Source organism: Ambystoma mexicanum, chromosome 10 (assembly GCF_040938575.1).
Source record: "Ambystoma mexicanum isolate Mex_15411 chromosome 10, UKY_AmexF1_1, whole genome shotgun sequence".
Taxonomy (NCBI): Eukaryota; Metazoa; Chordata; class Amphibia; order Caudata; family Ambystomatidae; genus Ambystoma; species Ambystoma mexicanum.
Window position 1 is genome coordinate 593896298 of NC_090932.1, and position 24202 is coordinate 593920499.

Here is a 24202-nt window from a genome sequence, read left to right on the forward strand (position 1 = left end):
CAATGTTTACATCCGGATGCAAGGGGGTACCTGATCCCCGGCGCTCACCAGAGGTGCAGGACTTGTGGGACTGGGCTGTCATGCAAGAGTTAGTCCTCATTCCTTTTCACTTGTCTGGAGTCAAGAACACTAGCGCCGACTCACTCAGCAGGAAGCTGCGCTCTTGCCACCAGTGTGAACTTCGACAGGATCAAGTGGACAGCCTCTTCCTCAAATGGGGCAGACCGCAGATCGATTTGTTTGTGACTGATGAATTCCAAATGCCAGAGGTTTACCAGCAGGTTCCACCAACCGAGGAGCATGGGGGGACACATTTTCCTTCCCGTGGGAAGGCCTGTCCCTGTACGCTTTCCCCCTGTTGCTGCTCCTGCTGCGAGTCATCGATCAACTCAAACGGTGCTGATGCAGGATGATCCTCGTTGCCAGAGCGTGGCTGAGGCAGATTTGGTACCTGGATCTTCTCAGCATGTCAGCGTCGCCCCCGGTCAAGCCGCCGGCGGTCTCAGATCTGCTCGCCAGAGGAGGAGGCTCAATCCTAAATCATGACCCAGGATCGTTAAACCTGAAGGGTTGGCTCCTGCAGCCTTAGAGTTCGGATGGTACGAGCTGCCGTCGGACTGCAGGGAGGTCCTTGCCACGGCCAGAGAATCGTCGACTCTTCAGTGCTACGGGCACAAGTGGAAATGTTTTGCAACGTGGTGCCTGACAGATGAGATCAACCCTCTGCCGGTCTCGGCTCTGAAATTCTGCCATACTTGTTGTCCTTGGCCAAGGCGGGGCTCGTGCATGCCTCTATCAAGGGGCATCTGGTGGCTATCTGCTGCTACACCAGGTTTCCAGAACGGTCTTCTCTTTGGTCCCACCGTCTAGCCAAGGAGTTCCTCAAAGAACTGTTTCGATCATTCCCGCCGATGAATGCCCCTGCTCCAGCGTGGGAAATCAATGTGGTGCTGACCAAGCTCATGAGGGTCTCCCTTTGAGCCTATGAATCGGGCCCTTCTCAAGTTCTTTTCATGGAAGATGGCTTTTCTCGTAGCCATCACCTCTGCCAGGAGGGAAGGTGAGATCCATGCCCTTTCCTGCAAACAGCCTTATGTGGCTTTTCATGACACGAGGGTGATGCTGCGGACGCACCCCTCTTTCATGCCAAAGATTCAGTCGGAATTCCACCTCAATGAGCCTTTGGTGGTGCCTGTGTTTTTTCCAAAACCTTTGTTGCCTGCTGAAAGGACTTGGCACTCGCTGAATGTGGCTTGTGCGCTGAAGTTCTATGTGGCACGCACAAAGAGTTTCTGGAAGACATTTCAACTATTCGTGAACTTTGGTCCTGTGAACCATGGGAAGGACTTGTCCAAGGCTTCCATCTCTAGGTGGCTCTCCGGCTGCATCACACACTGTCACCGGTTGGCAAACCGACCGCTGCCCGGCTGTCTGAGAGCCCATTCCCGCAGAGCGATTGCTGCGATGACTGCGTTCCTGCCTGGTGTGCCCTTGCTGGACATCTGCAGGGCTGCTACATGGAGGTCCACGCACACCTTCACAAGATTCTACTGCATCGACAGGGATTCCAAAGAGTAGTCCAGTGTCAGCCAAGCAGTGCTACGCAACCTGTTCCCTTGAAGGTGAGCATGTTCCAGAGGTAAGAGTATTGCTTCTGTTGAGCCTTGCCACCTCCCGTGGTTGTGTAATGTTGTACTGCTATGTATTCTTTATTCATGAGCATGTGAATCCATACCAGACCCCAAGCTGAAGAAGGAACAAGTTACTTACCTGTAACTATTGTTCTCCAGCATGGGTCTGCCGTGGATTCACATGCAAACCCTCCCTCCGGCCCCTCTGCGGCTCTTCTTGGTCATACTGTCACTTTACGTGCTACCAAATCTGAAGATGGCTGATAGAGCGGAGGGGCTTGGTGAGAGGGCAGTCAATGTCTGGGGGCAGTATGATTGGTTTATAGGAGGAACAGTTTGTAAGTGAAGGTGAAACTGTTTTTTCTTTTACCGAGGCTTCCCGGCCTGACGACGTGAATATTCATGAGCATGTGAATCCATGCCAGACACATGCAGGAGAACAATAGTTACAGGTAAGTAACTTGTACTTTTTTCTCCCTCAAAAGATCCATCTTCCTGTGATAGTGTTTGTGTGTTTTTTTTCCCTCCCTCCTCCTCATACTTCTAAGGCAGAGTAACAAGTCTATCGACTGGACCCGATGCAGTCCCAGCTATTACGTCTCTCGGATGAGAGATGCTAGGAAGGATGACCAGCTTTTCATTGATTACGCTGGTGCTTGTGCTGGCAGGGCTGTGACCAAACCGACCCGGTCAAAGTGCATCATTCTCTGCATCTCGGAATACTATGATCTGACTGGAAAGGATGTGCCTGAAGGTCTCCGGGCCCATTTTATCAGAGGAGTGGCTGCCACCTCTGCCCTGCAGCGGGGAGTCTCTGGGCCTCATCACGACTTGGGCGGTAAATGTGGCGGATTATCCGCCGGACCTAAATAGCGCTAACGCCAAGGCACCCGGTGGATAGTCCGCCAGATCACGGTTCATCGTGCACGCGCCCCAGTCCCTGGCGTTGTCGCGATTAGCGCAAACCCTTAAATTCGGCACACTGTGCGCTACCGCCATGTCGCGCTCATAGCACACGCTATGAGCACGCGGGAAACGCGTCACCGCCGGAACAGGAAATAAAGCGGCGGCCATCTTGGAAATCACAATCCCTCGGATATCACAGCTACTGTAAGCCATCCACGCAATCCAAGGCTGGAAAATGAGTCAAGAGTGCACTAGGGGCAAGTCTGCACTGGACAGGGTCAGGAAACCCAAGTTCAGTGACCAGGAGCTTGAGGTACTTGTGGAGGAGGCACTGACATACCATAATGAGCTGCAGCAGCGGAAAACCAGTGCCCATCGTAGAGGCCAAATATGGCGATCCGTCGCCCAAAGGGTCAGTGCCGTGGGGCGCGTGCCCCGGGATGGGGAGGACTGCCGCAAGCGGCTGAATGACCTGTGAGTGTGAGGCATCCTGTCCCAGCACAGGAGTGCAAGCAGGGCCACAGGAGGTGGGCCACCACCACCCCCAGCCGACCTCACACCATGGGAGGATAAATTGACGGGCCTGATAGACGTCGGAACCATCAAGGGCATTGGTGGAGCGGAGGCAGGGACTGGCATCGACCCAACGGCAGGTGAGTCCCATCCCCAAATACATGCATCTGAATGAGAGTGAAGACATGTGTCTGAGGCACTGCATACACCCGTAAGTGAGGCCCACATCCCTAGAACGGTAGTGCTGCCTAGACGACCCGTATGTGCAGTGCATGAATGATAGGGCAGGGGATAGACTACCATAGCCATAGGACAGCTACCTAGAGTGGTACTGAGCATCAACACAACCACAAAAGCCTGAGCGCAGTCCACCCCAACCACGCGTTCCCATGCAGTGTACCTCCATGCACATCCACAACAAGCACCACATGGTGACTGAACAGAATGCAAGTTGAGTGCGTCATTGGTACTGTTTTCAATCACACTTGTTGGCATGACCTGCATCACACAAATGTATGTAGCATTGTACTCAAACCACCCCCTATGTACCCCACAGGCACACGTCGATCCCAACAGCCCGGTGATGATGGGGATGAGGCCACACCGACAACGCGCCCACAACACCGTGCCTCCACCAGCACCCCACAAAGATGCCGTACCCAAGGGAGACAACCCAGGGGAACACCCACCTCACCCCAACGCAGCCCCGCCAGACAGCAGCGGCAGCCACATGGCCGCAGGGAGGCGACCGGCAGCTCACCCCAAGACACCATCCACAGCCCCGATGCCGAGAGAGGTCTGAATTGGAGCCCGACGTGGGAGCAACACCTCCACGTGGGCATCATGCCGCCGCACTACACTCTCACAGTAGTAGTGATGGAGAAGGGGTGTCAACACCCCAGGGAAGCCCAATCCCAGGCAGACAGCAGGCAGGGACTCTCCATGTGCCTGTGCGTCGCTGCAGCACACCGCAGCCAGATGTGGACACACCGTCCTATGGGAGGCCAGAGGACCAGCAATCTGAGCCTGGCAGCCCAGTCCAGGCTGGTGGCTTTTCGCCACTCAGCCGCCCCCCACCCCCCCGACAGCACCCAATTCGCGGTCCACCACGTGACGCACCAGGGGAGCTCTTTGTCACTGGGGCAGCAGTCATGGGCCAACTGGACATCATTGAGGCCAAACAGGCCCGGGTTGAAGCCATGGCAAAGGTGCAGAGCAGGCACATAAAGGCTTTCAGTCATTCCATCAGGCATGGGTGCAGATACGTGGCACGGGACAATGCGCGTACACGGCAAGTTGTACAACAATGCACCGCTGCCCTGACAGGCTTTGGGCAACAAGTCCGCGAGTTCACAGAGGCAGTGTCGGCACTTGCAGAACAGCAACGCGAGGCCAATAACCTCATGCGTCAGCACATGATGGCCAGCGCTTCTGTACCCTCTCCTTCCACCACACCCACAGAGGGTTCACTAGACCCATCTCCGAGGCGCCAGTCCATGCACCACCTGAGGGCACGCACACCCGAGGGGCCTGGGAGAGGGAAGCGCCCGCACCCTTCCTAGTGGTGCATGGCATCATTGTTGTTGGCCTGATGAGGCAACTGCACAGTTGGGGGTTGTACACTGGGGGGAGGGGGGAATGTTGGGTGTTCACTGGGGGGAGGGGGGATTGTGTGCTGGGTGTTCACTGGGGGGAGGTGGGATTGTGTGCTGGGTGTTTACTGGGGGGAGGGGGGTTTGTTGGACGGAAAATAAATCATGTTACAAAAATCACAATGCATGGACAGTAGTGATTGTTACAAATGCAATTTAATGTTGAGGTGACATATTTACAATTTACCCATTACCCATTTCTAAAAGAATCCATCAATCAATCCCTATCTGGCCAACCTCCCCTCCCTCAGCCCAACCCTTTGTGCATGTGCAACACCTTCTGGCACTTCATCACCCTCACTACCATCCTCAGGTGGCTGCACATGAGCATCAGGGGGCAGTGGCACATTTCTGCGACAACAGATGTTGTGCAGCATGGCACATGTCATTACAATTTTTCCAACTTTTTCTGGTGCATACATCATTGCCCCTCCCGTGCGGTCGAGGCACCGGAAGCGTGCCTTCAGCAGTCCAAATGCCCTCTCCACGCAGATCCGTGTACGGGCATGGCCACGGCTGTATGCCTGCTCCGCCGCCATGTGTGGGTGACGCACAGGGGTCATGAGCCACGTGTACTGGGGATATCCAGAATCACCTGCAGGGGAGAGAAAGCCGGTATGGGGACAAGGTAAGTCCAGTGGGTGTACAGAGCCCTGTCATCAGTGTGTTTTTACCATATTTGTCATTTGGCCTATAACATTGTAACGCTCACCTGATTCCCGTAGAGGCGCCGGTCTTGACTGGGCGTATACCGTATCTGCAAAGGTGATGTGTAACACACGGCTGGCTCTTTGGGCTGGACCTCTGTGCACTGTATGTCTGACTTGAAGGGTAAGATGTCTGCAGATAGAAAATATGGGATTAAGGAACTGGGTTATTGAATGTCTCTCTCTTCTTCCCTTTCTCTTCTCCTGTAGAACCCCAAAGGTTAACGCTCTCACCTTAGGTAAGTGAACGCCGTGCTCTCCATCTGCCTCGGGGCAGGGTGCTGTAACCAATTTCTTCACTGGATAAGGGGAGCAGGCCTCTTGACTTCAGAGGACTGCTGTCCGTCGTTTACTGCACGAACGGTAAGTTTCGAGTAATTCTAATGTCTTTAAAGTCTTTAGTAATGATGTTTCTTGTTTTGCAGGGTTCCGGCGATGGCGGATGACGGGCTGAAGTGAGTTGAAGATGGAGCCCGTGTGATGAATAGAAGCGCCTGGAAGCACGTAAGTAAGCGCTTGTTGCCTGCTTCACGATGCGCTCTAACTGTCTTTTTATTTTGCAGGTACAAGTTCGGAGCGGCTGCAGGGTGCCGGAATACCCACTGGGTTAGATGTGGAAAGGAGTAATGGCACGTGAGTATTAAAGTTCCCCAATGTCTTTAAACGCACCTTGTTTTGTCTTTCAGATGCGGGATGCAGCGCCGAAGGCCTCCGGAGCGTGCGAAGAGTTGGTAAGCTTTTGTCTTTCAGATGCCGGAATGCAGCGCGAGGCGTTGGTGACAGCCGATGGACCAGGTAAGTGAAGAGCTGTCACTGAAGACCGTAATGCTAACCTGTTCTTTCTTGTCTTTATAGGTGTTGCTGAAGACTTGATTCAGGATGGTAAGCCTTTTTCCTTAGGCCCAGGATCAGATGCAGAAGACACGATGAGCGTTCTGCTGCAGAGGATGCAGAATAACGCAAAGCAAGATTCATCCATCGGGTGTGGTTTAAATAGCCTCCTGTAGTGCTTAGGTGTCTCCTTCCACAGCCACGCCTAGATAAGAAAAGAGTTCCTGCTTTCCAGAAGAGTTCCAGTGTTCTGAATCTAGGGAGTGGCTCCTGCCCCACCCAACAGGAAAAGTAGTTCCAAACAGAAGAGGATCAGAGGCTCAACTGGCAGGCAAGTAAGCAGCATGGTCTGCTGCAGGTAAGTCCACCCAAGCATTATGAGCCCGGCGCTTCCAGCGCTGGGACTGGGCATATTTATGAGCCTGATGCCACTGGCGCCAGGACTGGGTCCAAAAGGTCCCAATTGGGACTGGTTGGCACTCGGAACCTGGGTTATGGATCTGCTTCCAAGGGAGTTGGGAAAACCCTGACCTTTTGGAAGCAGAGATCATGACAAACATTGTGGAGTGTGCTGTCCTATGGGCAGAGTTGTATCAATGGGGTACTCTCCACTTGGTACGCTTATGTTTCTGTATGTAACAGTACTCATTCACTTGTCGCAGGATAAGGGGGCCCTTCCATCTACTTCTGCTTGACAGAAGTGGCTGCCTCATGTGTCATTGCAAATCCATTTGGCTACAGTTGCATTTGCTGCTCTTCACTATTCTGTACTGTTCTCCATGCATTTCCATGGCCATTTTGGGGACAGTGTTTGTGGGATGTGTATTGTCATTACTCGGCCTACTTATGTGTGGAGCATTTGTGGATGTGCCAGCTCATGGTTTGGAATTTCATTACTGTCGGATGGCCAGGGTGGGATTTCCATACTGTGTCAGTGTTGGGAGCCATGGTGCTGCTCACACAGGAGGCTTTGTTGTGGTGGGGCTTCCATATGTCACTGTGCCGCCACATGTCTTACATCCTGCATGGGTGTGTTTTGCTGTGTTGGACATGTCCAAGGTTCATCGTGCAAGGTGCTTGAATGTGTATGCTGCAGTGATGCTTCTGCCGATTGGGAATGATGGATTCTGTGACAGGCAACATCAGTTGTGGATTGACATGCTTTGTGGTATACATTTGTACTCACCCAGTAGCCATGTGTTTTGGCCTCAGTGCCTTTCCATGCACGCTGGCAGGGTACTGTTGCGTAGGACCATGGAGTCGTGGGTGGATCCGGGGTAGCGGGCACACCAGTGGCTGAAGGTGAGGTCAGGACTACTTGTCATCTGCACATTGAGGGAATGGTACTGTTTACGGTTTCTGTAGGCAGCCTCATGTGCCTGGGGTGGTACAAGTGCCACATGTGTGCAGTCCAGGGCTGCTATTACATTCGGGACTTGGGCAATGGCATAGAATTGACCCTTAAACTGGTGCACCTGTGCCTGCCTGTGTTGCTGGCAATGCAATGTGTTCATTCACATGATTCAACAGTGCATCAAGCACCTGTCCCAGCATGGCACTGAATCTGGACTGGGCCATTCCATGCATCATGGCAACGGTATGTTGGTAGCTGCCAGTCCCAAGAAATTGAAGCACAGACACGAGCTTCACTAGGGGAGGTACTGCCATGCTGGTGGCTATGCGGCCGCATATCTCACGTTGGATTGTGTCCAGCAACTGGGTGATGGTTGCCCTATCCAGCCGATACTCTGTCACCAACTGACCATCAGTCAGGGCCCAGGGTGTTGTCCTGTCCCTGGGGATGGCTGGCCGCCTTGCTGGTGCTGCTCTCCTCCTCCTTCTCCTCATCCCCACTGCCCCCTGCACTCCCAGGGCCCTGGCCTGGTTGACTGGCCTCTGTAGCTCCAGGCGCGGCAGGTAGAAGTCGACATCAAGGCTCCCGGCTTCAAATGGCAGCATGGTGTTGGGGTGGGTGTGTTGTGCATGGGTGGGTCCTTTGTAGGCCTCTGATTTGCATTGGTTCCACCTGGTCCCTCATTGCGATCTCCTCCCTGCTCCTGCTGGTGTAATAGTGTTGGGGAGGGTGTGTTGTGCATGGGTGGGTCCTTTGTAGGCCTCTGATTTGCATTGGTTCCACCTGGGCCCTCATTGCTGTCTCCTCCCTGCTCCTGCTGGTGTAATGGTGTTGGGGAGGGTGTGTTGTGCATGGGTGGGTCCTTTGTAGGCCTCTGATTTGCATTGGTTCCACGTGGGCCCTCATTGCTGTCTCCTCCCTGCTCCTGCTGGTGTAATGGTGTTGGGGAGGGTGTGTTGTGCATGGGTGGGTCCTTTGTAGGCCTCTGATTTGCATTGGTTCCACCTGGGCCCTCATTGCTGTCTCCTTCCTGCTGGTGTAATGGTGTTGGGGAGGGTGTGTTGTGCATGGGTGGGTCCTTTGTAGGTCTCTGATTTGCATTGGTTCCACCTGGGCCCTCATTGCTGTCTCCTCCCTGCTCCTGCTGTTGTAATGGTGTTGGGGAGGGTGTGTTGTGCATGGGTGGGTCCTTTGTAGGCCTCTGATTTGCATTGGTTCCACCTGGGCCCTCATTGCTGTCTCCTCCCTGCTCCTGCTGGTGTAATGGTGTTGGGGAGGGTGTGTTGTGCATGGGTGGGTCCTTTGTAGGCCTCTGATTTGCATTCGTTCCACCTGGGCCCTTATTGCTGTGGCCTGTGTTCTGTTACCTCCAGCTTTCTGCTGGAGGTATTTTCGGCGGATTATCCGCCGCTTTTCTGGCGCTGATAGCGCTTACGCCGGACTCGTGATTGCTGATGTTTTAGCGCGAATGGTTCCTGGCGCTGTTATGGCCGGCGCTTGTACAGCCGGCTGTCCTTGCACCGGCTGTAATGGCGCCGGCGGTATTTGGAGTCGTGATCCGACGGACCCTTAAAATCGGCGCTAAGAGTGTTACTGCCGATTTTAAGGGTTACCGCCCAAGTCGTGATGAGGCCCTCTGTCTTGGACATCTGCCAGGCAGCAATGTGGACGTCCTTGCACAAGTTTGCTTCACATTTCTGCTTAAATTACGGTTCAGTTAACATAGAAAGATGGAGAACCCATACAGATGGGTCCTCCCGTCCCCTGCACACCTATTAGTGCTGGCAATTAAGTCCAGTCGATATTTTTGTTGCTTATATGTTTAGTACATGTTCAATTTACTAATTACTTTGGTTAATAAGTTCATGAAAAAGCATTTGAAAGCATGAACAAAGTAATGACTCTTTCAAGTTTTTCGTATCCAATATTTTAGTTGCATACATGTGTTGTTACATTAGGGAATTATATAAAGACAAGTTAGTGTATGATTCAGTCACATAATGTGATAAAATAATGGTTGTTGATTATTACAATACATCCAGTACATATTAAAAAAAAAAGCTCAATGCGTTTCGAGAGATCAACTCTCTTCTTCAGGAGCAATCTGATTCAGTGTTCAATCTTCTAACAAAAGCTGTTAATTCTTCTGTAGTATAGTCAAATGGATGTTATTTCCTCATAACATCAAATTTCACTTTTCAATTATTTGTAATCCCAGTGGAGAGTGATGGTTACCCAACTGTATTCCAATATAATCTAGATTCATTAGATCATGATTGGATACGTGGAACTACCTTATCTTGGTTACTACACCAAGCAGGAGGGTGTAGGTCTTGGTCCTAATATTGGATATAAGCAGGTGGAAAGTGGAGTTGTGCAAAGTGCTGTGGGGTTCTGCTATGGTGTAAAGCGGCAGGCGCAACAACACGTTATCGTGACTCCCAACAAGGAAGTAATCAAGGCAGTCCGTATGCAATCAGACGATAACGAGATTAGCGAAACACGTACCTGGGAGGAGTCTTGGGAATCCAGAAGGCAGTCGGAGTTCAGCAAAAGTGGGACCAAGATAAGCAAAACGGCAGGCAATGGGTCGGTCCGTAAAGCAGGCAGTGTTCGGCAACAGCGGGTCCAAAATAGTCAAGACGTCAGGCAAGGAGAAGTTCCGTTTGACAAAGCAGGATTCGGAACGGGATACTATGAATCAAAGCAGTAGGTGAATTAGCTACAAACAGAAACAGCATTCACCGGGGTGACGTTTCTTTTATATGTACGTGTGGGGGGGAGTCTGCTAAAACAGGCAGCTGCCGCGGTCACATAACATGCTCTCCACGTGGGAGCCATGGCAACAGCTTTCCTTATATAGAAGGACCCCATTGCTCGTCTCCAGGGCAACTGCCAATGTCTAAAGAATGGGGCGGCCAGGGGTTGACGTTTGTAATGGAAAAACATAGAAGCGAGATGAAGATTTGAAGCCTGGGCACGGCGGGAACGGGAATCCATGGGACCTGACCTAGATCAATTGGTATTTCAAAGTATTTTGAGCTGCTGCTAAGGGAGCTGAGCAGTATTATTAGATTGTTAAAGAACTCCCATGCACCAGGCTCAGACGGCATTTGCAACACCCTTATTAAAGACAATCCTGTATGGTGGTGCAACTTGCTTTTCTATTTGATTAATTACATCAGTCAAACCGGCCAAATTCCATCGTCATGTCGGGAAAGCCTCATTGTCCCCATCTATAAATAAGATCTTGATACAAACCTAAGAATTACAGGTTGCTGGCCATGCTTGATGCACCTGGTAAGATCTTCGCTAGGGTACTGTTGCAAGAATTAACATCATGGGCTGCAGAGGCCAACCTCATACCCACGTACCAAACGGTCTTTAAGGTTGCAGGTACGCTGACCAACATATTCACATTAATTGACATTATTGAATGTAACTGGATGACTAGACATCACGTAACTTATGTATCATTTATCGATTTTTAGCACAACCTTTTATACCACAAGATTATTTAATTGTATTCATCTACTAAAGATAAGGATCTCAAGCTCAGAGACCACAAAATATTTTGATACAAGGATTGGCATAAAGCAGGGCTGCACCCTGGCTCTGTTACTTTTTTTAAAATCTTTCTCTTATGTTTCTTTCACATGCTCTGAGGAACACTAATTGTAATGCCCTTATGTTGGGATTGCATAGGATCTCCTGGTTATCATATGCAGATGCTCTTGTTTTTCTGGATGCTACACTGAGGGATCTCCAATTACTAATGAATAGTCTCTGTCAACATGTCAAATTAAATGAGCTTTGCTTTAACATTAATAAAACTAAAAATGGCATGAGATGTTCATTGAAAATTGGCTATCAAAGGTTAGGGCAAGTCAACTCATGACTATCCGGGACTCACATTTGACCATCTGCATAGGACCATGTGCAAACCTAGCAGGAATATACTGCTGCTGCATCTACAATCATTCTTTCTCCTACTCTTGCAAGCACTGTGCGGTTCAGCTTGCATGCAATTGCAGGCCTGCTGCAACAGCTTCTGCAGATGTTGGTAATTTGGTTATAGTATATGCCCCATAGACTCCCTGGCATTTAAGAAGTTTCGCTAAAGATTTCCGACTATTAGGAAAACCTCGACTTGCATACCAGAAATGTAATGGTGAATTGGAAACCTGGATCCAATGTTGGAACCACTTGTGGGTCAACGTTAATACGTTCATGACGATAATAATGCCTACTGAGGTACGGCAACATTGAACCCAAAAGTGGTTGTCCCTTCCAAGACCCAGGGAGAGGGACAGAATCCTGGCAAGGGAGACTTTGTTGGTAAAGATTCCTGTTCCATAGAAAGCCATATTGGGGTAAAATAATTAACTGTAAGCACAATAAAATGATTCTCCGGTAGACTATCTTCGTTGTTTGAAGGTTGTAATTGTGCAGCATTCTGAATTTAATAAACCAGCAGCTGCACAAAAAGCCATGGCTGCATCCTTTGTTCAGGGGTGAATGCTGAAACATTTGTAGCTGAAGACCATTTACATGGGATGGGAAGCAAAGGCAACCATGGAATTGGTGGTGGTAGCTAATCGCGTTTGATGCCAAAAACAATAATTGAAATGACCATGTAAATAATGACCCTTCAATTGGAGAGCTTAGAGATGTGGGGGCAGGGGCATGAACATGAATGCAAATGTGAATACTAATGTAGTGATAAGGTGCATGTGAATGTTACTGGACTTGGATATAAGAAGCTAGTGTAGAGGACTGAAGTAGTGGTGCCCCGATACTAAAGGTGCATTGGGTTTAAAGAATGGGTTTGACTACTAGCGGGGCATGCCATTATTGTAAGCAGGGAGGGGCTTTGAAAGTTTGAATGCCGCAGCAGACTGTTGCTTCAAGCTGCCATTACCGTCCTACCTTTTCAAATGTGAAGGCATAGGACTTTAATTCTCTGGTAAAATATTATGGTAGGACAGCCCAGGGAAAAGTGACATCAAATGACCATTAATACCAATGTATCAAGAAGGAGGACCCTTTTATTCAATGAGTAATTGATGGGAAGGTTGTATCTTCCTTAGATACCACAGCAAATAATTGTGCAATCAAGTCTTAAGATTTCCTCAATGTGTCGCTTTCTTCTACAACTGTAAAAGCTGTTTGTATTTCTAATGACCCTGTATTGAACTCTTACTGCCCCCTTTATAGTGACTGTAGGACCCATTTCTGATGAACACACTTTCTTTTTGAATCTCTCTTTCTCCCCCCTCCCTCAAATGTATTAGTGTGATCTATTGTGCAAATTAAGTCGCACCACCTACTGTACCCCAGTAGTGTGTTGGGATTTTCCAGGTAAAAATGACATCTATGTTTTGGCAATGTTGCTTATTGAATCGCAAAAGGATGGGCAGATTAATTAGTATTACATTTTAATCCAAGGTACCCGACAGTTGTGCTCTCAATACAGAGGTGCAGCTAATCAGAAATGCAAAGTTCAAATTCGGGTTAAACATACAAAATCTTTACGACAAACCACAGTATCCCTAAAACAGGAAGCAGATAAGGTCCTATCAATAGTGAGTATTTACTGCATCATGGGATGATCATCCCAATTAATAGCACATGTAATACTCCAATTTTGGTGGTGAATAAAACGGGCATGAGCTATAAACTGTTGCTAGATTTTGGAATGCTGAACATTTAGCTAAAACCAGTGATTTCTTGCAGTTTACCTACGCTAACCCATTTTTCTGTTGGGATTTCTTTTCTAGCTTTATACATGCCCTTGTTGATTGAGCGGCAAGGGTAGCTGGCCTTTCTGCTGTTCCCTTAACTGAACAACTGTTTACTGAAAACTCATGTGTAACACCCCATACGCCTTATTCTACTCTTGGTGAACCAGTGGAATTGCAGGAACGTTGTATTCGCCAAGCTTTACGTCACTGACGGAACAATTCTGCAAACAATGGCTGTGTCAACATGAGGTGATCAAAGACACAAATGCCAGTTGGAGTACACCCCATACTTTGGTCCCCTTTACTAAAGAGCAGGGCGATTTCATACAACTGCTTAAAGTGGTTGAATGGGAGTTTCTCATTATAAATGTTGCAATATTCTCAAATAGGTTAGAGAAGTCTCCCACCCACCAAGCAGAGTCACGGCAGTTGTTAAAACATTGTCATAGATTGTATTTTGCGTTTCGGAATGCATGCGAGCATTAAGAGTGACTGTGGTACACACTTCATGTGGAACGTATCGAAGGCGCTGCTGGGGGCTGAACAATCGTCAAAAACTCCATTGCCCTTATCACCCATAATCTGCAAGGGCAATGGAGAAACCAAATGAGCTCCTGAAACAGTTTGAAGTGGGAGGATGTGCTTCAGCTTGTCTTAAAGGCATGGTCTAGTAAAAAATTGTATTGTCCCTACGGGTCGGCCATGTTTTTTTAAGCCTAAGTGGCTCGATTTTAGAAAACTTTCCTATGGACCTTACCTGAGTTTTCGTCCATTAAACGCACGCGAAAACAAGCACCAGGGAGCTGCCATTTTCTGATAATCCTATCTTTTCCCCCATCGCCCTGGCTGACCTGCTTTTGCGGCACTAAATCAATTCCCCTGCCCCTGAGCCTGACATTATCAAAACATTCATATTCCCCGCCTCTCTCCGTGACGTTACTGTGCTGCGTAGGCAAACGCGCCCAGTCGTCTTCTGCGCGACTCCACACAGAACCCGGAAACCAACACAGATCAACTCACAACACAGCGTGCCACAATTCGGAATATGAAACTGTACTTTAAAATGAAACAGCAACATGGTACATTTGGTAAAGTACATTTATTTGACATTCAATGTTTAGAGAATATTCAGCAATTGCCATATGAACTCCGAAAGCCATTTATTTTCTTTTATCTGTATCCGCAATAACTGTTCCTTTTCATCTTGATTCACGCGCTGTTCCTTTATGGTACACAGGGTGTTCATTTTTGTAAAAAGAATCACTTTGGAAGCACGGTGAACCGCAAGGCTGTTCCATCAACTAGGCACTAGTCCAGCCTAAAGGTTCATATGTTGCTTCTAGCCACTAGTACAGCGTAAGGGCATGTGGGCCCTTGGCGATCGTCCCATAATATGGTGATCGTGCTCCAGTTGTTGACACGAAGCTGCAGGTGTCTGCTGAAGAATCCATCCGCTGTTGTCTCAAACAGATGGCAGTGGCAGAATGGGATCAAATACCTGTTATGAAAAGAAAAAAATTATAATTAGTCTCGCTAGCCGAACTTCATTAATATTACTCATTTTATTTATTAAGGCCGATCAGAAACTATTTGCTTGCAAGGATAGTTCAATGGAGTATGTTCGTCTCTAAAATCAATGCGAAAAGTAACAAGATAAATCGAGGCAAACACACAATGATAAACGACAGTCTACATGCGTGAGGAATTATATGATATGGCATTTGTAACGCGCCTTTACTCAAGTGTTTCTAGGCATGACGAGGCAGGTGGGGAACAAGGGCAGACAACGATCCTACTAGGCCAGGTGTCTTTCTGATCGCGCATGGGGAAGGGCTGTACATGGTTAGTTGAATACAAATTAAATAATAGGGCCAGTTGGTGGCAAGTGCTAGGTAAATGCCGGGAGAAGGGGCTGAAGGATACAGAGACAGTCCCGTAGTGCAGGTAGGCAGTGCAGGGATAAGTGGCTGGGCCAAGGACCGATATCGGTGAGACCAGTGGACCTGCATGCCCATGTGCCCACTACGAACACGTTTTACTTGCTTTTCCTAGCTCTTCATTCATTCATTTATTCATGCATCCATTCATTAAATCTTCATTCCTGTATAAAAGTGTGTAAAGATTTACTTACATTATATTTGAAATTTCCATTGTCTCTTCGTAATGCAGTCTGTAAAACGGACTGTGCTCTTGACAACGATTTTTCGTATACTGAACTAAAATGAAACTCGGTCTAGTTTCTGAATTTTCTGCCTTATCGTCTCTTACGTTATTGCGCACTCCCTTCAAATGTAGTTCTTTCGGCATGGTCCCTGCATCAAGGTCAAAAAACAATAGACCCTTATACTTCCAGTGCGAATTGTGGGCCTCATCTGGGCGCTGTCCTTCGCATTCTTTATTTGCAACATCACGTAGTATAGGCATCTGTGAGAACTTGAAGTTTAGAATCCGTCTATGTAGTGCGCCTCAATGTGCAAATGCGAACTGGCTTCTCTCCCAAATGCCACGGCCCGCTTGGCTGGCGCGTTCTAAGTGCCCCAATTTTGTCCCCGTTGTCTGCGTGCTTTGCAGCCCAAATTGAGACATTTAATTTTTTGCTGAGGGTCAGGGAAAGTATAAAGTACCACAGGAGTTGAGTTAAAAGTGAGATTTATTGTTTGTTTGTTTTATTATTTGCAATACGCAAGCCTCCCCTCCGTTAACAGTGCGCAGCATTTACATTCACATGAGATGAGACATGAGAAAAATATATACATACACATATGTGAGGTGAATAGAGAGAATTCAAAGATTACACCCAGCTTGTTCGCCACCCATGATGGTGAAGGTAGGGGTTAGGTTTACAGGTACACTGTACAATAACATTTATTTACAAAAAGACAATCGTATTGCAATTATTTAAACCAGGATTTGTACTTCACAATCAGCTGTGCTTCGGGTGGGCATGGCACAGTCGCAATGTTCGGTGGCAATGGATCACTGCTCTGCACAGAAACGTCCAAAATTCCATATCTGTGCTTCTCTAACAGTAACAATAAGGCCTTTCACAAAGTCGAACTGCATTTCATCATAGACTGGTTTGATCACCCATTGCTTACTTCGTTTTGAAAACACCTTAGTGTAGCGAGGCATCCTTACTTTACCCCTAGTCCTAGATTGTTCACGTCCGACATTGCTGTTATGGGCCGAGACCGCTAGTAGAGTGCGATGTTTCATGCCCCGAAAGCTAAAATGCAAGCGCTTTGGCCTGTACTTTAGGCACATATTGTGGAACACCTCCAAATCTCCTGTGTGACAGAATTCTGTCAGTCCTCTCAAATCTCTTGATAGAGTTTTGTCGAAAACAATCTTCTCAATGGCTTTGTGTGTCGGTGAAGATGGAATCAACCACTTCTTCTTCCGTGCTTCCTCTGGGGACAAAGGGCCATGTTCACATTGGTGGAAATGTTCATTTGCTGTCCAGCGGTGAACGTTGGTACAGTGGTGCATCAGTGACCGCCATTTTTCAAGTAGTATTTCCACTGACCCCTCACAAGTTTTTGAGCTTCACCAAAGATGGTTGGTGATAGAATGTGACCACTGCAAAATACTTTCAAAACCTTTTTTTTCCCTGCAGCCAAGATTTTCTTATTGATTGATTTAGCAAGATGCCATACGTCAAATTGATGTTTAAGATGTGGGAACTGCTCTCTCATTGTCTTGGCAATTGAAACGTGTCTATTCGTGGCTATGAGGTCGATGTGCATTCCCCTTGATTGTAGATATTCCACTGATTTTATAAATCCTAGTTTCTCCATGGCCACTGACAATGTACATTGTGTTACCTGCACGACCACCGAACTCACAATTTTCTTACTATCCATGTCCTGAAAGTGGTAGGTGCAGTACTTGGCAGAAAATCCAGGGCTGTCGCACTGTCCATCGCCGGCTAGCCTGAATCGTTTGCCTTCAAATGTACTTGCTAGAGACAATTGTTCAATTTTCCAAGCATCACTAATGGCCGGAAACGGATAATCACGTTGGTATATGTAGTACAGCGCTTTAGAAATGAAATGGAGTCCCACAAACCGAAAGAAAGCCTCTAACTTTCTAAAACTGGAGCCACTAAAAAGTGATGCAGCTGCACACAGTAGATTGCCTGCTGGCAGTTTCCCCAGCATCGGTTGTGCAGAGCATGAGAACCTATGATTTAATCTACAGGCGGCATTTATTTTGACGTTACTGCCTTTTATTTGACGAGTCACATTAATCAATGGCTTCCCACATACTTTCCCTCTAACGGAATGCACACATTTCAGCATACTTATAATTTCCATCAAACAACTGTCGAATACAATGTATTTGCTCTCTTTCATTAGACTGTCATCCTGCGTCAACGTTGTTTCGGCCTGTGACGTTGTGGAGATTTCAACATATTGGAAAGTAATATCGCTGATATCAAGTTCGGATGCGTCTATGGATGCTGCGGCTGGTTCATTCTCTGTCATTTTGACATCTATTACTTCAACATTGATGGGAGAACACAACAATGTCGACAGGTTTTTTGGTGGCAAAGTTTTGGCGGGTGTAGATTGTGTAAATTGATCTGCAACTACTTCAGAGCTATCTTCAATACATTCAATAACTTCTTCTTGTGGTGGTGCGGTCGCACTGTAGCTATGGTCCAATGCAACTTTGCTGTAGTCTCCAAACACAGTTAATTCATGTTCTGGCCATTGGACATGAGCATCTCGAGCCTGAACACGCCTCGCCTCAATTAATAGTTCCTCCATAGTGTACACGGTCTGGCAAGCCACATCTCTCATTCGCTTCACTGTCTGTGTGTGATTAGTTCTGACACCCACGGGTAACTGGAGGAGAGATTGGAAAAGGGATGTTCAGTTTAAACACAAGATTGAGTGTAGTAGAATTGACTGGAACAAAACATAAAGTAGTCCCCAGCACAAACATTTTTTTCAAGTTATGAACTGTTTGTAACTAACCTTTTTTTGTTTTTTTTTCTTTGCAACTTTTTCGACTCGACCTTCAACATCTGCACGCTGTAGCTCCGATTCGTTTCCGCATGTCCTCCCTTCCTCTTGTGCTGCAACGACTATATTTTCTGTATCCGCATAGACAGCACGGAATGAGGCTCCATCGTCTCCCTGAAACATAGTACTTTCATTACTATGTATCAAAATATTGTTAGCATAAAACACACGTGAGGACGAACACACAGATACATCTCAATAGCCAAACACGATTTAAACATTGTGTGCAACAATCAAACGACAAGTATTTGACCAGTGATGATCAATTTCGATGGAACTGTCAGTATCCATACCTCTGGCTCTGCATGGACTGCCATGAATGGTTGTATTGGAGAGGAGGCATCCGTATCTCCCTGAAACACAGTACTTGGATTAGTATGGTTTTCAATATTGGAAACATAACACACACTTGGGGTCGAACGCACAGGTACATATAAAGAGATAACCGCAAATGATGCATTGTCCAAAAGAATCAAGGAAAATCTATATATGATCACATTTCATCTACTTATTTCTCCGATTTATTTACATCTGCATCATCTAAATTGGATGTTGTGATTGTAGTGGAAGCTTCGTCGTCTCCCTGAAACACAGCACTTGCGTTAATAGGGAAGAAAGTATAGCAAATTGAATCACGTTATATGATCACGCATGATGGAGCTGTCATTATCCAAACCTCGTGCTGCTGAAGAATGTCTATGGATGTTGCAAATGTAGTGCGCACTTCCGAAAGCTGTTGCGCCGATTCGTATACGCATGGTCCCGCTTCCACTTCCCCTGGATTTACTTGAATGTCAGGCTCTGCATCAAGTGCAGGGGTTGACGCTCCATCAACTGCCTGAAACATAGTACTTGCATTAGTGAGGATTACAATAGTGAAAACATAACACACTCCTGGGGTCGACAGCACAGGTACATATCAACGGCTAACCACGAATGAAACATTGTGTAGAATAATCAAACAACAAGAATTCCAGCTCTGATGATGACGCTCGATGGAGCTGTCAGTATCCATACCTCCTGCTGTTGAAGAACATCTAGAAATGTAGATGTGGCGGACGCTTCAGCATCTCCCTGAAAGACAGTACTTGCATTAGTATGGATAACACTAATTATAAATGAAAATAAACACCAGTGGACGATAACTAAGGTGAATATCAATTGGAATGCACTAACCAAACATTCGGTAAAATGATTACACGATAAAATAAAAATATTACTTGACATGCACAAAACAAGTCTGTAGCGGATTAGCCTAGAAGATTACCTGATACGTGCTAGAAGTGGTTGATAACTGCGACCACGTCAAGGATGTAGAATGTTCTTGCTTCAGATTCAAGGGATAGTCAAGAAGTTGTAAAGGTAAATTAATGATTGATAATGAAATGCCAATATTAAAAATAGCCATGTAAGGCGACAGAATACTTGTAAAATGCTCAATACAGCACAGTTCCCTGTTCCCATGTATATACATTGCGTTTGTGGGTTATGAAATCGAAAAAGAATATATTGGTAAATGTCATTATTCAAAAAACTATACACTCATATCAATATCGAAATTATTACAAGGGATAGAACACCTACAATATCAATTAGTCAGTTCGGATACCTACACACTACCGCAAGGCCTAAAGCCAAATCCGGACACTTGGCTCACCGGTGGCGGAATGTGGACGAATAGAGTGGGAATAGAGTTTTCGAGCAATTTCCGTGTCGTTCGCCATTTATTCTTCTTTGTTAACCAAGATGGTGTGTACATGTCCAAGGAAAAGTGCCGGCTGCAGATGCGGTATCGATCACCCCTCTTGTCCTGTAAGACTTGTTGGACTCTACTTTCCAGCTCATCCAGTGGATATCCGCAATGTCTGACCCATTCTCTTATTCGATCAACAGTTTTCGGGAATACATGCATTGTAGTGCCTTCAGATTTAGCATGGGTCTTCGAAGGGCAACCGCTAATCGAACAGGCAGGCATTGTTGATAAATCTGAAAAGTAAATATCGACATTATTATACAATCTTCAAGAATAAAGATTTGATACAAAAGTAAATGAATCATACAATGATCAATTCAAGGTTTGTTTTGGTCGCAGGAACTATACCAGTTCATTATGTGCGGCTTAGTATTTGCATAAGTTGCAGAAATGTATAAATTATGTGACTAAAAACTGAACATGTGACTCATCCCTTGGATGTTCTGTATTGCACGAGAAGGAAACATGCTTACATTATAGACTGGACCCCCGAAGGGTGCAATTTGATGACAATAGACACAGATGAAAATAAATAGATCTATTGATAGCATAGCAATGGAAACTCAAGTCAATAGCAATGAGACCAATGAACCTAGCACTATTGTGTACTCAACTCGCAAATAGATAGAAATTTAAAAACCTGCGAAATATGACTAGGATACATGGCCTTACCTTGACCAACAAACAGTTGGATTCAGGAAGCAGACAAGTATGTTGCAGGAGAATAGGTGGGTATCCACAGGTAGCACACTGATGGGTTTGCTCTAAGCGGTCACAGAAGTTCACGGATAGCACGACGACGAGCAGATTAGCGTAGATCTCAGTGGTTGCCAGGTAACACGTTCAGGAGTTGACTTGCAAAGCACAAAGATGTTCTCATGAGACATATCAAGTGGTTTATAAAGTATTAGAAACAGGGGTGCGTTTGTGAATGAATGACGTATGTATGTCGTGGTCTTAGGGGGGGTGGCCTGCTTCAAGGGGAGGCCTGCCTGGAGACACGGGGTCTGAGGAGGCCATGTGACCGATGGCCCCTTGGCGTGGGATACCTTTTGAAGTGTACATGTAGTTTGGCACCTTGGCCTTTCGCGCCCCTGACAGCCCCCCATGCCAGCGCGCATCCACCGGCGCGAACCGCCTTTGATACAGGGGGGTGGGATGGATGGGCCTGGGGCATGCAGATAAGGCACAGGAAGACTGCTGAATGGAGACACACTTATGTGGATTGCAGGGGGGCGGCCTGCTTCAAGGGGAGGCCTGCCTGGAGACACGGGGTCTGAGGAGACCATGTGAACAACGGCCCCTTGGCGTGGGACACCTTTTGAAGTGTACATGTAGTTTGGCACCTTGGCCGTTTGCGCCCGTCACAGCCCCCCATGCCAGCGCGCATCCACCGGCGCGAACCGCCTTTGATACAGGGGGGTGGGATGGATGGGCCTGGGGCGTGCAGATAAGGCACAGGAAGACTGCTGAATGGAGACACACTTATGTGGATTGCAGGGGGGCGGCCAGCTTCAAGGGGAGGCCTGGCTGGAGACACGGGGTCTGAGGAGGCCATGTGACCGATGGCCCCTTGGCGTGGGACACCTTTTGAAGTGTACATGTAGTTTGGCACCTTGTCCTTTCGCGCCTCTGACAGCCCCCCATGCCAGCGCTCATCCACTGGCGCGAACCGCCTTTATATCAATATATAGTATATCGCCTTTATATCAATGATAGTATATCGTTGCTTATCAATAACAAATGCCACATACCGGAGATTCTTGTGAGCACAGACCCACACTTCAACCGGTGTATTATAGTGGTCAAGACCCTAAGGCCTGTATAATCCAATGGTAATTGTTAGTATCGATATATGTGTGACTTTTATAGAGACATAACCTACTGAAAGACTTTGAACAAGTGTTATTTAGTGCATGCATTATCGAGAATATGTTATGTTAGGTTAGATATATAGTGACCACCCAGCTTCACAGCGACCAGACCTTCACCCATTCGGAGCACAGATGTCTAACGTCCATCCTTGAATGGAGACACACTTGATTCATTTAAAAAATCGATACAAACGTTGTTAAAATATATGTGGTGTTTTATTTTGTATCTTATTTTCATGACACAAAAATACAAGACTTTAAAGATTATACAGGTCAGGTTGCAGCACAGCGAGAGAAAATCCCCTGTACTGACCGCTGTCACTCGGGAACGTTTCTCTAATGGCACGAACGGCACAGGCGGGTATCACTCTTCGAACGCGGTGTCCAAGCCTCCCGTGGAGCCACCATGTAAAGGAACGATAGGCCACCAGCCTGTACCACCTGTGAAAAGGAATGAAACAAACTGTTTTTAAATGACCAAGATAAGTTTAATAAACGTTTGTTGTCAATGACAATTCTTGTAACTAATGGCATTCTGCACGGACAAATGCTATCTAGACAATGCACACTATTGAACGACTTACATGCGTTACAATGATATGTAGATGTAATTTTGGATATAGTAGAAGAACATGAAATAGGAGTGGCATGACAAGCAGAGTATACTCACTCGTTACTCGGATTACGAGGACGAACAGTTGCGCGAAGTTCGTGCATAAGCACCATCATTATTCTCAACACGGCCCGTGTGAGGCAGGCTGTCCTGAAGTCTGGCAGCTCGGTGATGCATTGCGGTCGTGGCTCGCCTTCCGAAATATAGGCCAGGCATCCCAAGTTTTCTCGGCAGCAGCAGTTCTCGTCCTCAGTTGGCATTAGTTCGCACCGATTGCATGTGCACCAGGTGGAGACGCCGTCCATTCGACTAGGCCCAGGCTCTTCATCTGTTGATTCGTCCTGCCAACTGCCGTCCGAATCCCCATCGTTTTCGCGTGCTTCCCTTTCCAGTAGTTCCTCCTCGGTATACTCGGGCTCGTACATGTAGGGCATTATTGTAGCCATTGTGTGGTAAACAGAGTAAAATAATTTACCGAGATGGTACAGGTGTTCACACGGGCTACAAGCGGCGAAGGTAGCTGACCAGAGCACTGAAACGAGTCACAGAATACTCAAATTAACACAGAGAGAGGAATGGAATCGAAAATCTGCTGCTGTGTGTTGTGAAACGGTCTGTTTATACTTATTGAGGAAAGTGGCGTCCTGCCATTTCCATGGCGACACGTCATCAGCTGAGGCGCAGCGAATGTTGACACGAGACGTGCTTTGGCGTTGGGAAATGGGCGGTACGAGTTTGCTGATGACAGGCTCAGGGGCGGGGGAATTGATTTAGTGCCGCAAAAGCAGGTCAGCCTGGGCGATGGGGGAAAAGATAGGATTATCAGAAAATGGCGGCTCCCTGGTGCTTGTTTTCGCGTGCGTTTAATGGACTAAAACTCGGGTAAGGTCCATAGGAAAGTTTTCTAAAATCAAGCCACTTAGGCTTAAAAAAACATGGCCGACCCGTAGGGACAATAAAATGTTTTACTAGACCATGCCTTTAATGAGTATGCAAGACACTGCACACAGGAAAAAGGGTTTGACCCCATACAGGATTCTCACTAGCATACTAATGTAGTTACTAGATTCTCTCCTGCTACTGTTGAATCTGGAAGCGTACACATGTTAGACACTGTAGTATTGCCAGAGCCTGCTCAACGTTGTCTGCCCCCCCTCTATTCACATTTCACCAGACACTGTTAAAGGTACCTCAAATGTCTTGCCACCAATTATGTTCGGGCATCTGGGTCTTTGTGCAAAACCAATTACGTAAGAATTGCTTGCAGCCCCTTTAGAAAGGTCCATGCAAGGTTGTACTTAAAACACTGCTGTCTGCTGCAGAAATGTGCCGAACTTGGTCCATTCCAGTTTTTGTGGACGAGTGACGCTATCCCAAGTTGGAGGCGCTACCTGGCATTCCTGGTTAGCAGTGCGACTTGGCTATCTGAAGGGAGGTTAGAAATTAGATCACAGAGAAAGTCAAAACTACCCATACTCTTGTGTGGCAGGGAGGTAATTGTGGAAATGCATCATGGGAATGTGGAGTCACAATCTAGGTATCTTTCCCAAATCCAGTAATTGTAGGTTCAGCCAAGTTCCAGTATATATTGCAG

The 24202-nt window shown here is 47.3% G+C and overlaps 1 protein-coding gene across 7 annotated transcripts in view; it reads left to right on the forward strand.

The window, feature by feature from the left end:
* The window catches only part of ACSL3 (acyl-CoA synthetase long chain family member 3), a 3215977-nt gene that overhangs the window by 544618 nt on the left and 2647157 nt on the right, over positions 1–24202 (forward strand). The gene's annotated exons all lie outside the window — the stretch shown is intronic.